We start from the raw sequence: 6,000 nt of genomic DNA on the forward strand, positions 1-6,000 counted from the left end.
AAGTGTGTGTTTATTCTCACAGCACTATATTCATCATGCAAAAAAGGCCAAGTGAAAGCATGAAGGAATGAGAGCTTGAACTGTTTCCTACAAAGCTAAATGGAATGAATTTTTTTTCACCGTGGCCAGTCAAAAGCATGTCATATCCTAAATGGGTCATCTGTTCTCTTGTACATCATGTTTATTCCATGATTTTCAATCAAAACACATGTAGCACATTCAGTACAATCAGTGCAAGGTTGTAAGTCCTTCTAACATAAAATATAGGAATATATATGAACTATCCCAGTAGCTACTTTACACTTCAAGGATGGCAGGTCTTAAAATTTATAACATTTCACAGGGATCTCTCCACCCGGCCTACCCCCCCCCCCGCCCCGTAATTGTAACTAATTGCACTATGAGATTCTAAAAACAGTGGAGAAACCAAATCAGTAAGATGAGAAAGGAAATTAATTTGAAGAAAGACAAGTAGGTTAGGAAAAAGGGAAGGGAGGAACACAATCTGGCTAATTTTAGAGCCATGTCTTTCCAAGGTAAAACAGTCTGACCCCTTTTCTGATGAAGGTTTTTTTGAAACTTGGAAGCTCTTTTGTATCCTGCCAGTAAGGAAGTATTCCAGACACCAGACAATCCCTTTTTTGAGCCTTTACCCTGCACATGTAAATCAAAGCAGAATCCTTTCAAGTCATCTGTACCTTTTCTTCATCTAACTTGATATTCCCAGCAGTATAATGATAAAAAAGCAGACTCCTTTGTCTTGAACAGGTCCTCATGACTTCATAAGCAGATCCAGATTCATTCTTAGTAACAGAAGTGGAGTGCTAGTATCTTCTTCCAGGAGGCGTTTTCAACTACCTAGCCTAATCTACAGCCCTGGGATTTCCTAGTGGTCTCCATTTCTGAATCAGTTCTGACCTTGTTTAGGTTTTGGAGCTCAGCCAAGATTGGCCATGGCTTGGATAAATCTATATTTTTGGAAGTCTAGAATTTCCTGAAAAGATAAACTAATATTAGTCTCCAACAATTAAGTGTTCTTTGCACTAGCTAGAGGTCCTGGTCTCAGTACATTTGAGTTCAACTGTGCTAGTTGTAAATTAAAATAAGTCTCTCCTCTCTCTTTAGAAAATAAGATAATGTTTCTTTCTTACAACTCATGCATTTTGTTTACATGTTATTTATCTCAAGTTTGTCTGCTGGTTGTAAAAGAGAGACTGTTCTGTGAGAGGTCGAAGGTGAGGGAGAAATAAATGCTCTTGTATGCAGCAGATGTAGTACACACAGCAGCCCTTCCTAGGGAGTGAAAATTTGTGATGTCATTATCAAAACCTGCATTGCTGAAGTCCTTCTGAGAGATATATACATAGGGGTGGGCGTGTGCAGAGAGCATGAAAGAAAATCAACTGGAAAAAATGCATATACTAAAATAAGACACTGGAGAAAATACCTACTGGAAGTGGAACTCACTCTGATATATATAAAAGAAACATAAAAATGAACAAACTAATACAGTGGTACCTCGAGTTACGAACGCCCCTCCTTACGAATTTTTCGAGATACGACCAGCTCCGGCCCCAAAAATTTACCTCGACTTGCAAACTCCGCCTCGAGTTACGAACCGGATCCGCAGCCATTTTCCCTGCTGCCACGCGGTCGCGGCTTCCTGTGGGCAAGATCGCGGTAGCAAGGAGACGTTCGGTGAGGCTTGTGGTGTGTTTGGTGGCGTTTGGAAGGTGTTTGGTGTGCTTGTCAGCATGGCTCCAAAGGAAATGCAGAGCAGGCTTGGCAAGAATAAGGCTTTGAAGAAAAAAGTGACGATCGAACTTAAGAAGGACATTATAGAAAAGCACGATCGTGGTATTCGTGTGACTGATCTGGCCTTGGAGTACAAGATGGCCAAGTTGACCATCTCGACTATTTTCATGTTTTTGTGGTTTAAAAATAAAATGCATATGTTTCAGAACTGTTTAACCGTATGTATTTACATTGAACCTTATGGGGGAAATTTGCCTCGTGGTGCGACCAAATTCGGAGGGCGGATTAGCCGTATTTGCATTGAACCTTATGGGGAAATTTACCTCATGGTGCGACCAAATTCGGAGGGCGGAACGGATTAACCATATTTACATTGAACCTTATGGGAAAATTTACCTCGAGTTGCAACCAACTCGAGTTGCAACCAGAGTCACGGAACGGATTAAGTTCGTAACTAGAGGTACCACTGTATTTGGAATAAAGAAAATAAAGAAGAAAAAAACAAAGCCAAAAGTGCAGAAAAAAAGAAATATATATATAAAGAAGTAGTTTCCAATTTTCTTTACAGCAGTTATAAGTATAGATGTAAAGTAACCTCTAACTCTATGGTTACAGCATGACTTATATTTTTTCTATAACCTATTTTTTTTCTAATCATCAAAACCATATATCATAATTTCATTTTTTTCTGTTTCATCCAAAAAGTCTATAAGGGGTTTCCAGTCTGCATTAAAGTTAGATGATGTATTTTCTCTGATCAAAGCTGTCAGTTTGGCCATCTCAGCAAGTTCCATCATCTTCACCATCCATTCCACCATTGTGGGTAATGTTGAATCTTTCCATCTTTGTGCCTATAATAATCTTGCTGCAGTTATCACGTATAAAAACAAAGTTCCATGACTTTTTTCCAACTGTTTATCACTCAGTCCCAAAAGAAAAACCTCTGGTTTCAATTGTATATTAATCTTTAACATCTTCTGCATTAGTATATGTAATTAAGTCCAAAATTTTCTGGCTTTTTTGCATGTCCACCAAGCATGATAAAATGTCCCCTCTTGTTGTTTACATTTCCAACATAAATTTAAGGTACCTTTATACATTCTAGACAATTTTTCCAGTGACATATACCAACAATACATCATTTTATAAAAATTCACTTTAAGATTTTAACATAATGAGAATTTCAGTCCTTTCAACCACATATTCTCCCACTGTTCCATTTGTATATTGTAACCAAAACTTTTAGCCCATTTTATCATACACTCTTTCACTTATTCTTGTTTCAAATGTCAATAAAAGTTTATACATTTTAGCAATAACATGTTCATAATTTGTACACAGTTGTATTTCAAACACACTAACACTGTTTCCAGATGGAAAAAAATGCCGAACCTATATCCAGATGGGGGGAAGTTATGGGGGCATCATTGCAGCTGCCCTCCTGTTCACTGTTCATCATCATGTTCCTATTACTCCTATTTTGCAGCCTCTACACTGGTTATCGATTTTCTGGATGCAATGCAAAGGACTAATTCTGACTTAGATATATGTATGTAATACTTGATGCTGAAGTCCCTGCAGGACTTTCTGTAGCAACCTGAGTCACCCCGTTCAAGGAGACCTTCCTAGGAGAAGTTGCTGGTGGTGCTCCATTTCCATGACGTGAAGAAAATTGAAGGCAGTCAATGTGTTTCTATTATGGGTCCAATACTCTAGAACAGCCTTTATGTGGAAGCTCTGTTGATCGCCTTGGGGACAGCCCTCCAGAAGCAGTCAAAACTGACCTCTTCTGGAGGCCTTTTGCATATTGATGGTACACTATGTGCAATTTTGTCATTTTTGTCATTATATTGCTTTTTATAAATGTATTTATTATTAATGGTCTGTATTAATTGTTGCTTGGGTTGAAGGTATATTTGATTTATTATTGTGAACATTTTACTTATATTGTATGGTTTAATTGTTGCAAGCTACCAGGAGTGTGCAAGAAGTTGAGGGCATAATGATTAGATAGATAGATAGATAGATAGATAGATAGATAGATAGATAGATAGATAGATAGATAGATAGATAGATATTGTGAGAAATCTTTTGCATGAAAAATGGGACTGTTCTCATGGGCTACAAAAACAGGCAGCTGAGGGAATGAGAAGAAATATTCATTGGATTAGATATTGGTTGCCCTCAGTAGAGGGCGGAGCAGGGCTGGCGCAACTGCCTAAGGAGGGCTAATGTGTTGTATAATTGCAGTCATTATCTTACCTTCTAAAACAGATGATGTACGATCAATTCCGTCTTCAAACAGCAAACACTCCTGTACTGAGAAACTACTTATAAATAAATAATGGTCTTATTTAACCTCACGTTGTCATTTCTAGCAAGCAAAATACTTTATTTATGTAGTAGAAAACATACACATTTTATAGACTAGACTTATTTCCTAGAGCAGGAAGTAATAAGTGCTTTCATTAATGTGCGCTATCCTGGTGGAAGACAGAAAAAATATTTACAGGTAAGCATTTCATATCAGCTTCTGCGACCACATTCCAGATGGGTGCAGTTGTGGAGAGATGAAAAAGAGTGGATTCGCTTTTTGTTCCTGTTACAGCACAGCGTGTGGCAAGTTAAGAGACAAGGCCCAAGCAGTTATTTGGAATGGATGCAGCAACAGACAAGCCAAGATTAGATATTATGTTGGACTGTGTCTGGATTTTTGTCTGAAAACAGACAGTCACCACTCACATTTGGATCAGGGCTGCTATTAGCCTCAGAGGGACAAAAGACGTATATTGTAAGGATGACAGGCCTGTGGAGGGATAGTCTGGAAACATGGCAACTGTATTTGTATTCTGCAAGAAGAGTGGATTTTAGAGAGCTGTTTGTTCTTGTTTATTCTTGGGGTAAATACTTTGGCTCTTCAGCATATTCAAGGTATTCAAATGGCAAACTTTTAAAATGCTGTAACTGCAACCCTGTTAAGAAATACTGATCAAAGCCTTAAACTGCTGTGATTTTGTATGTTGCATTGTTTTTATTCCTTTTGCTGATTTCATCCTTGCTATTGTGCTATTTTCATTAACACTTTATTGCACTGAATATTTAGAAATGTATCTTTATATTGGTCAGAGAACTCCAATTATTGGACAGATTTAAAAGTGCAATTAATGCAGTTCTGATTGGTTGAAAGTATTTATTGAATTGTTATTTCTTATACTAAGATTAATGTTACTTCCTAGGGCTGAGAGAGAGTGACTGGCCCAAGGTCACCCAGCTGGCTTTGTACCCAAGGCAGGACTAGAACTCACAGTCTCCTGGTTTCTAGCCTGGTGCCTTAACCACTACACCAAACATATGTTTTACCTGTACAGTTTATTGAATAAACCACAACTGCCTAGGTTCACACTCATGTTAGACTACTAAGCTTGGTTTACAATTCAGTAGCTGGATTCATTCATTACTGTAGCCAAACCAACCAAATTACATAATACCTGGGTTTAAACAACATGCCACATAGTCCTACATAGTTTTGTTTTGGCTTTGCATGTTTTGTGGACCAGCCATTATGATTTCTCAACCAAGGTTTATGATTAAGCATATGATACAAGAGGGCCAGTCTGGTGTAGTGGCTAAGGCACCAGGCTAGAAACCAGGATGCCTTGAGGCACAAAGCCAGCTGGATGACCTTGGGCCAGTCTCTCCCTCTCAGCCTTAGGAAGGACGCCTAGGTAGATGATTGTGGCTTATCCATTAATAGGGATGAACTACCATCCTTTGGCCTGTGTGACCCAGGTACATGGCTTTGTCCAGCTCTATCCTAAAGTACTCCTTTTAGGAGTCTCCCAGCCCCTTCTAGAGAGCTGATTCTCTCACCTGCCACCCCTTCCGCTGTAGTTGAACTCAGCCAGCTTTTCATTCATGAAAACCTATGGAACAAAATATCTTGGCATCCTGTAGACTCGATGAACAACAGTTCTCAGCACACCAGCGATGCGAAAAGCTGTAGTGCAGTCCACCTTCAGTCCACCTTCCACTTTGGCGCGATGACCCGGCAAGAGGAAGGCAGTCGCTAAAGATTCCTAAGGAGTTGCATTAATTCCTTGAGCCCGACAGGGAGCGCCCGCGGGTAGCCATGAAACTACATTTCCCAGCAGGCCGGGGCGAGGAAGCGTCACCCTCGAAGTTTGAAGCGGAGGAAGCCGAAAGCCGCGCGCGCGGGGTGGAGTGGTCACGTGCGAGTTGCGTCTC

The sequence above is a fragment of the Python bivittatus genome, unplaced genomic scaffold (assembly GCF_059951505.1).
Source record: "Python bivittatus isolate LINGU-HERP-01145 unplaced genomic scaffold, Pbiv_v1 ctg000020_np1212, whole genome shotgun sequence".
Taxonomy (NCBI): domain Eukaryota; kingdom Metazoa; phylum Chordata; class Lepidosauria; order Squamata; family Pythonidae; genus Python; species Python bivittatus.